We start from the raw sequence: 9,891 nt of genomic DNA, 5'->3' as shown, positions 1-9,891 counted from the left end.
TCAAGTGAAGGAAAGCTAACAGCTGCAACTTTCCTTCTTGAGAACAATCTCTCTGACTTTCCTTAACAGAAGTTTTTTAAAGTTATCTCAGTATTTTTGACACTTTCACTTGCATTATTCTTTGAAGATATAGGTTTCTAATTATCAAATGTAGTAAGTATAGTTTACTTCTTTAATAGTATTTAAAATACACATTTATAATTTCATGTCCTCTAAAGATTTTTTTTTTTTTTGAGGACACATTACTTTTGCTTCCAGTAAAAAATAGTGATTTCCAAAAGATCTTTATAAGAGCTATAGTTGACTGAAATAGCTTTAGGAGAGGGAATTAATAAATCTGACATCTAGACAGCGAACCTAAATATTGTTGTTTTGGAAGACCCTAATCCTTTTTCTAAGCCTTGCACATTTGATTTATCTTTTCACACCTGATCATATATAGAGAGAAAAAGGATTGTGCAGAAATGGGATTTTATGTGTGGAAAAAAAATTGCATGCAATTCAGAAAACTGAAGGAAGAGGAAACTAACGCAAACAGAGATGGCAAGGAGTAAAAATTCATGCTGTATCAGTGCAATGATGATGTCAAACCCCGAATGCGGATTCTGAGCTCTCCCTCATGCTGGTCAGTAGCATCTCACAGAACAGAAACCCACCAGAGTATCTGGCTGAATAACTGCTCAGTGCTGCATGGCAATCACAAGGCAGCACTAAAAAGAAGTTACCCTGAAAAGCCTGCTGGACTGGGAAATATATTCATGCCTAGCTCCTTATGCTCCATTTCCCTTTTAGCAGTATATTTTGAGACATCTCCATTAGAAATGTTGTATGGAACCGAAGTGGAAGCTGCATGACCTCTTGCTGAGCTGGAAGACAAGTGTGTACATGTAAGTGAAAATGTAAATACAAAGGTAAAAATACTTGAGGTGATTCTAATCTATATAGTATAGGTGCTACTAGCAACCAGAGTACACACCAAGAGCCATGCTGTCTTCTCTAGGATAATTCATATACCCCTGAAAGGCTATCTGCTTTACATTCATTCACAGAACCATTTGTTTCTGTGACCTGACTTAGTGGAAGAATTTAGCAATGCACCTTTGCCATAGGGATCAAAAGGAATCACAGGGAAAATTTGAACTGAGTGGTCCAACTGCATCTCCCTCACTTGTAAAACAGAACTCAAGTCAGCACATCTACAGGAGGCAGTCTGCAAAATAGTACCCTCATTTCTGTGTTCCCTGATCAAAAACAGATATGCCAAGGCATCCTTGTGCTCACACAAGGGAAGATTTCAGTCTCTGTCTGTAAACTTTGTGATTATGGAGAAAAATCTTCCAGGTGTTCAGATGATGTAGTGTCTTCTACCCAAGAATGTGGGTAGCAAGGTGTCAAAGCACACAGAATAAGAAGTAGACATCCAGGTGTGTCAAGTGCCCTTTGTTGTCTCAATGGAATTACCATTCATTAAAACCAGTATCACTCCCTCACTTTGTACAAGGTTTAACAGAAGAAACTCCCTTTGAAGGGCAAAGAGAGAGTAAAATATATGGTGGAAGATAAACATGTAAACCTGAGTAAGAGGAAGAGACTGGGAGGTGAAGAAGAGAAGATTAGTACAAATAATTTTCTGAAAATGCTTCTGGATCAGCAAGTGCAGTAGAACTGCATTGCCACTAGGTGTACAAACACATTTTGGTATTTGTACAAATAAATAAAAAGGGATACTTCCAGACCTTAAATAATCTACTGTTATTTCACCTTTGCCCCTCCTCCCAATCCTTCTGTTGTATTGGCTTTTGCTGTATCCAAGTAACAATCTCTGATCTCGCTCTTTGACTATTTTTTTTTTCCTCAACAACTATTTGTTCTTTTCAAACCTTATGCTGTTTCCCAAATTGGTTGCTTCAGCTGGTTGCCCAGCCTCTGGGAAAAAAGAAAAGCAAGTCCTTGGCATCAGACAAATCCAGTTTCCACTGCTGGTGGTTGTGGGGAGGTGAGGTCCTGCTACCACTGCTGCTCTGGCCCTGTGAAGTTCACTCACCAGCATCTGAGCCTGGCAGGTAGCAGGTGTCTGTACTTCACTCTGATAGCCATTTTATAATTAAACCAGGTAATATCAATTTCCTGTAGTCTGATTTCTAAACAAAATTTACAGCAGCAAAAGGACAGACAAGTTAAGTGTAGTTCTAGTAAGGTTATTAGATTAACCAGGACTGCATGAATAAAGTAGTGTATCTAAATAAAATCTCATCCTTCAGCATGCAAGCCAACTGCTTTGAGCATGAAAAATAAATCACTTGCTCCTTTTACTTTTTCTTTTTTAAGCCAGGTGTCTTGTTCACTTGTTGTTCAATGGAGTCTAGCCTTGGAGACAAGGTTGGACAAGCTGCAGGCTACCCAGATGGGGAGTTATGGTGGGTCTTTCCATGCCTTGCACACAGCCAGCCCTGCATCAGAATATCTCCAGCCTCCAGCATCATCTCCGAAAGTGAAATTCAGCCCATTCACCATTCTTCTGGGTGAACAGAAATCAATGTTTACTATTTTTGTGAAATCATAAGACACAGGATGCAGAGCACAAGTCACAGAAAACTTTCTCCTTCCTTAAAAGTGCTTTATCTGTTCTGTACGGGTTTAGCAAGATGAAGAGAATGTCTGTGCAAGCTGTAGGTATGTCTAAGCCCATGTAAACTATCCACGGCATAGTAGCAGTTTTAGCATGGCAGCCTCAAGCTCCAGCACAGACTAATTCACCCAGTTTCTCAGGCACTGCAGTAAAGGCAAGCCCTAACAATCCCAAATGACATTGCATATCTTAAATTCCTGCATTCAAAACTCTTTAGAATCTGAAAATATCTCACTGCTCACAGATATGATAGCATATCAGCACATCAGCAGGACAGAAACAAGACTTCACCCTTTAGTTAAATCATTGCTTTCCTTCACACCACTCCGTATAAATCGCACCAGATAGATTCAGCCTGTTCCTGAACATACGCTGCAAATACTAATCAGACACCCAAAGAGGCCTGTGGTATGATTGATGAGGAAGCCCTTAATAAAGGCTTTTGGATTCTGACAAGAAAGCAGAAGAGCATGCGAGAAAGGAAGCAGCTTGAGTCACTTGAAATGCTGTGGTGGGCATTTCCCGTGAAGGGAAAGGTGTTTGATGAGACATGAACAGAGAGCAGCTGCAGAAATTCTGATGGACCTCCTGAAATGGACATGAAGTCAATGTTGTTAAGCCTTGATTTTTCACTCTTGCCATTGGCAGACAAAAAGAAACAAAGTACAGTCAGCAAAACACAGGTAAGCAGAACCATCCCAATTTTCAGTTTCCCATGAAACCAGGAGCCTGGAGACCTCGCTGCATTTTAGAGGTCATATCTGAAATGCTTGTGTTGTCCAGGTCTTAGAAAGGACTCTGTTTTCAGAGCTCCCACTGAATTCTGTGGTAGATTCCTAATTACATGAAAGGAGAAGGTTTTCTAGTTTTGCTTCCTCATGCTGTAAATCATGAAAAGACTGGTGAAAAGCTTAAGTGTGTCTCATACCAGTACCAAGGCAGTAAGGCACTGAAAAGTCAAAGAAATTGTCCATGAAGAAACAAAGAAATGGTCACAGTATCAGGTGTCCTGAAGTGTTTCTGAACAGTTGCATTACAGAACAGCCTAAATCATTACTCCAATGAGCAATCTAAGAAGATATAAAACATGTCATCTTGACTGAATAATTTACAGCAAATGGGAAGGCCTGAGAAATTCCTTCAAGTTTTAGTAGTGGAAACGAAAAGCATTTGGTAACACGCCATAGAAAAGCAGTGAGAAGATGCAAAAAGCAAAAGTATAGGGAAAGATACTGGTGCTAGATTTCACTAGTTTTCATAATAATGAAACTCTTACTCTGACAGATTCCTAAAACATTACTCAAATTAACCAGATTTCCTGATCAGCACTACTACTGTGTAGCATGAGGGTTAGAACCCGATCCTGTAGCATTGGCCTCAAGTCCGCTTCAGTACTATTTCTCTTATTCCAATGCTTATATTAACCCCAGTTTTGCACTATTAGTTAACTGTGACACTGAGTGACCATGTATGTTTCTCACCAAGGGCAGTTTGCTTACTTTGCACAATACTAAGAGACACTTCTTTGCTTAAGCAGCCTAGGAGTGGAAATAAGCGATGTTTAACAAGTGAAGGTTTATTCAGACTTCATTTTGCAAAAACAGATGGAATTTGATTTTTCTCACAAATGCTACAAGTTGAGAATCGCTAAATTGTTGCTATGGAAGTGGAAAGATACAACAGCAGAAAAACGTACAAGTCTGACAGTCTTGAGGCTGAAACATAAAAATATGGTTTCACATACAGATTCACCACAAACCGCACATTATAGTAAAACATATGATGATTACAACTAATTACATTATGAGAATAGGTTACTGTACCTATACAACCCTCTTTGTGTTTTTTCCCTAGTAAGTTCTGTTCTGCAAGACAACAATGGCGAGGTATGCATGACACAGCATTCATACTCAGTGTAAAAGACAGGGCACTGCTGCTAATGATAGGTTATTAGTAACCAATCAAGTTTCTCCTCCATCTTAACTCCTCATATTATCTCAGTAATGTATCTTTGACATCTTCCAAGCTCTATACCTAGCTTGTTTGTGTCCATTTTTACACCAGTTACAGCTTATGCTCCCTGATTTAGCCCAGGAAGGGTTCTACTTGTTTCCTTTCAAAAACAGGATGGAAAAAAAAAAAAAATTGGGGGTAATTCCATTTGGCATAGTCCAACCTCAGAAAATATTCTGTTCAGCCTATAATTTAATTCCCAATACAGATTCTTACACATTGACCCAAAAATTCCAGCCTCCAGCCCATGGAATTTTGCTACTAATTTCATGGGGATTTTGCCTGAAAGAAACAACAAGTTCTTTCACCAGATTAGAAGGCTGAGGTGCAAAGGGCAAAAAAAAAATCATTGAAAATTCAGAGGTATCGCTTTTAGAGACAATCAAATTAGCTCAAATATCCTCAGTTTGCCTTCCTTTATGACCTAGTTTAATGAAACCTTGAGTAAAATTTCACATCAGAATGTTGCAGAAAAAAGAAATACAGATATACCTACTGTTTGGGACTAAGTGGAATTGGCTATGGTGATATCTTAGAGGATATATCTTACTAGTACAAAAGGTGAGTCTTATTTTAACAAATAATTTATTTCGAACTTGATATTAAGACCTGTTTGGAGATAGAAAGTTTTACCTGTGTCTAAACTCGCTAAAACAGTATTTGCATTTTTGAAGTCGTATACAATGGAACCATTAAGAAGTGAATCATAGCTTGGAATTCCTTTTATCATGTTAAAAATGTACATTCTTTACTTACATTTCTAAAGGCTGACTTCTCTAGCTAATAAAGTAAAAGAAATTATTAAGAATTTAACACTAATTTTATGGATACAGGTTTCTCCTTGAAATACTAATTGTCAGATAAGATATGCCAAGCACCATGGATCACAATTCCAAAAAATTCTGAAATATGGACCATATTCTTGAGAAAACTTAATCAAACGCCCAAACTTTGTGTTAATCCCATTTGTTTTGTGTATCTGGGAATTTTTCAGGTCAAAATTATTTATTAAGAACACTTTCTGCTTTGTTAAGGAAAAAAAAAGAAGCTAAAAAAAAAAAGAACGGGGAGTGGAAATCCCTGTTTGAGTGTCAGTATTAGATGAATGGGTGTTCTCATCCACTCTTATTCCTCATCCTCTGTCAAAATTTTTACACTTTCTAGCATAATTCAAGTTAGAATACTATTTAATAAAATAAAATATGTATTATAATACAGAATATTCTTATTAGTATATTAAAATATGTATAAGAATATCTATATTCTTATGTATAAATATATAATTTTACACATAAAATATTTTATCTACATAAATAATATTATTCAATATATACAAAATGCTCTGGTTTCATTCACAGTCCTGTAATACGGACTATATAAAACTATGATTTTGCTCTTTAATCCTATCTTTGGGTTTTTTATAAATATAAAAAGTGTCTATAACTCTGCTGTTCAGTTCAGCTCTTAGCTCAATATTGTGTTGTGTGCCCAAACCAGCTACATGATTTTTTTTGAAGAGTCCAAAGCTCAGAGAAGATGGAATTAGAAAAATCAGGATACTAATCTTAACTAAAGAGGAGGAAAAAATTGAAAAAAAAAGGATGTGGGTTATATGGGACTGCATAACAATCCAGTAATATCTTAACAGTGCTTTCAAATTGTATTAATTTATCCTGCTTTTATATTCTGCGTATTTTTAAAAGTTTACTTTAGAAATAAACTCCATGGGGTTCCTGGCAGAGCTGCTCTGCCACAACAGTTTATATCAACCATCTGTGGTGTGCCAGAAGCTTCCCGAATGTTCTGCCACCTGACTCAAAATCCTGAAGCTTTTCACATTTTTCTGCCAATTTTCATCCATACTATATCTGTTTCCAACACTGAAAACGTAAAAAAGCAAAATATATGTCTAAAAGATGCACAGGATAGTAAATTCAGTGACAATATCATGGCCAAAAAAAGACCAAAGACTACATTAATCTGCATCTGTGGGCTTTAATCATTGAGGACAGTTGCATACTCCTAAAATAGAGGTGTTAAAGAGCAAGAGCACTCTTGCTTTTTCTAGGGACAAAGAACATATTAAAACTCACTGTCATTTCTATTTAACACATATAATGTCAGGCTGATTTCTATTTTTGTAGGTGACCAAAGACCTTTTTGTCACCTCAGACAACATTTCTTCTGTTGATGTTTTGGTTTCTTGCGTATAAAGCAGAGAGAATATAACTATTCTTTGATAATATTTGGTCAACTTGCAATAAATGAAGACCCTCTTCTGGAAAATACAGCAGATGATCGAAGGAAGCACAAGAAAAAAAGGTTGTTATGCTCACCAACAGCAAAGGTCATGATTCAGGAAAAGTTTCATATTTATGCTCCATGGAAGTGGACTATCAGGTTAACAAAACAGCATCACATGCTTGAGCTCAGTTCATGGAAGTGTTCCTACTGAACAACAGACTTTTGAAAATAAAGCCCTGTTCACACCATGAGAGAAGGTAAGACTAATCTTCACTGAAGGATAACACTGGAAGATTTAATTTGTACTGAAATAGGGAGCTTGCTAGGGAACAAGTAGAAAATAAATATGATTTGGCATGAAAGGGCCATCAAGAGCTGGTAATGGCACAGAATTATCATGCTGACAGTACAGATGTGCATATAAGCTTTGCCATTCTGATTTAAGCACCTTGAAATGCTGTGTTCCAGTACACAAGCAAAAGCTGCCTTGTTTTTAAAGATCATCCTGTTTTTCTGAAAAATGTCTGCTCCTCCAGTAGTCCCAAAATAAAGTCCCTAATGGGTTCAAATCCCCATGAAGTCTGTCTCAGCAATAATAGATACCCATTTGCAAAGTAATATGAAAGCTTATGATGATGTACTAAAATAGCACATAAAATCATAGAATCATTTTGGTTGGAAAACACCCTCAAGACCGAGTCTAAACATTAACCTAACTCCACCACTAAACCATGTCCTTAAATGGCACATCTATGCATCTTTTAAACACCTCCAGGGATGGTGACTTCCCTGGGCAACATGTTCTAATGCTTGACAACCCTTTCTGTGGAGAAATTTTTCCCAATAACCAATCTAAACCTCACCTGGTGCAACTTGAGGCCGTTTCCTCTCATCCTATCGCTTGCTACTTGGGAGAAAAGACCAACACCCTCCTCTCTACAACCTCCTTTCAGGTAGTTGTAGAGAGGGAGGAGGTCTCCCCTCCTCCACCTCTTCTCCAGACTGAACAGCCCCAGTTCCCTCAGCCACTCCTCAGACAACAACCAAACCACCAAAAAACCCAAACACCACACCACAAATATATATTTCAAGCACTTACTGGTACTGGTTTTGTTTATTTGTGGTTTTTCATTGTTCAGATTTTTTTAAAAATTTTCTTTATCTCAGCAAAATTATTTTTTCAATTTGCTTGGAATTCATATCTTGTGTAAGCCAAGCTTTTAAAATTCATTTAGCTGAAATATTCTCAGCATGCACTCTTACACAAGTTTATATAACTCCCAAAGCTCCTGTGAAAGAGCTGAGTGTTCAAAAGCCAAAGTCTTTTCCTGACTTTCCTCACATACCCTTTGAACTTTTTAAATGGGTAATGAATTTTCTCAACTACATGCTTCATCAGCTGGTTTCCTTGGATTTGATGCTGATATTAAGAACACTACCAGCTGTCACTTGCTATCCCAGACTCTAGAAAATTAGTCAGAAATGTGCTGGCCTTTGCATGTATTATCCAGCTTGTGCCAGTGTAGTGGTCTCAGATCCGCATTGACAATTTCTGTGCTACCAGATTAAGTGTGCCTTAAAACAATGCACAGATGAGCTTCCATGCTTTTTACTGACCCTTTCCCCTCATATTCTCTCTTCCATTACTGCCATATTTCTCTCTTTACCTCTGCTCTTGTAAAATTTATCATGGTCTTTTAGATTACACCAGGAGTTTGCAACTCATTTGACAAAAGCCTGTAAGAAGCAGCATGTCAAAAACAGTAAAACATTCTGCTTTCAAACCAACACTCACTTCATGTTCCACAATAGCCAAAATATTTCCAAAAATCTAACCATGTCCTCCCGCCATTAACAGCATGCTGTTCCCTGCGACTGTGCAAACAGGAGTTACCTTTCTCTCATGCACAGCTGCCTGGCCATCTTCTGTCATAAGCAAGAAACCTGCTGCCTCCAATAGCAGACAGCTTTGTCCATATCAAAAGTTACTACTGATTCTTTCTTCCACATAAAAATGCATCTTTCCCACCAACAATTCTTCCCCCACTCCAAATGTTTAAATTTCTTAATGGAATTTGTGTAGAAAGGAAGGACGAGGGAACTTTGGCTTGTGTTCAAAAGTTATTCAGACAAGAACTAGAAGGAAGTTTAAATTTAGAAGAGAGAAATTAGAAACCCAAGCCACCAAGTGTTATTCAGTGGCATGTCAAATGCTTATCAAGATATCATTTATGACACATTTAATTGTTTCTTGTAATTTGAGTAATATGAAATACTTCGGTAATAACGAATGCCTCATTGTGTTTCTTTTTGAAGTGCTGTCTGAAACCATGAAAGATTTAAAGAAGATGCTATAATTAGACTTGGCTGGAAACTTCTTGATTAAACACTTTTAGCCTGAAAAATTCTCATTTGTCAGAGGTGCATCTTTTTGCAGAAATTGATATGTTTTAATGAAACCTTCACAAGAAAAGCTTCTCAAATCAAAGCAGGAGATAGCCAGAGATAAACCATAACAACATAGCTCACAGAAATAAGACATCCTGCCATGTCCTGAGACAGTGGCCCAACCAAGAGGCTGTTTCAGTTTGGGTTCCCCAGTAAATGATACAGAATTAACTGTCATCATATTGGACCTTACCTGGTGGCTTATCTTTCTTTCCCCATCTGACCTTGTCACCTACTTCCTCCATAGCCATCTATGCATTTACTTACTGTAGAAATGTTGCCACTTTGGCTTTATCAGATTGTCCTGACTGCTAACGCATTCTTCTTGGCTATGGTAGTTCATTATAATCTAAATTTTGAGCACTTCTGAAACTTTAACATTACCTTCCACAAGGTCACCCTCCACAATGCACCCAAAATAGGGAAATCTTTTTTAGTTGATTACCTATAACTGGCATTTGTAAGAACCGGTTCATACTGATATTTTCTTCACGTCACTGAGTGAAAGCAGAGATAAACCCCTCAAACCCTGCATGACTTTAAGAGTTCACACAGAA

The sequence above is a fragment of the Patagioenas fasciata genome, chromosome 4, assembly GCF_037038585.1.
Source record: "Patagioenas fasciata isolate bPatFas1 chromosome 4, bPatFas1.hap1, whole genome shotgun sequence".
In the NCBI taxonomy this organism is placed as follows: Eukaryota; Metazoa; Chordata; class Aves; order Columbiformes; family Columbidae; genus Patagioenas; species Patagioenas fasciata.
The sequence above is the reverse complement of the archived record's forward strand: the minus strand, read 5'-3'. Positions refer to the sequence as shown.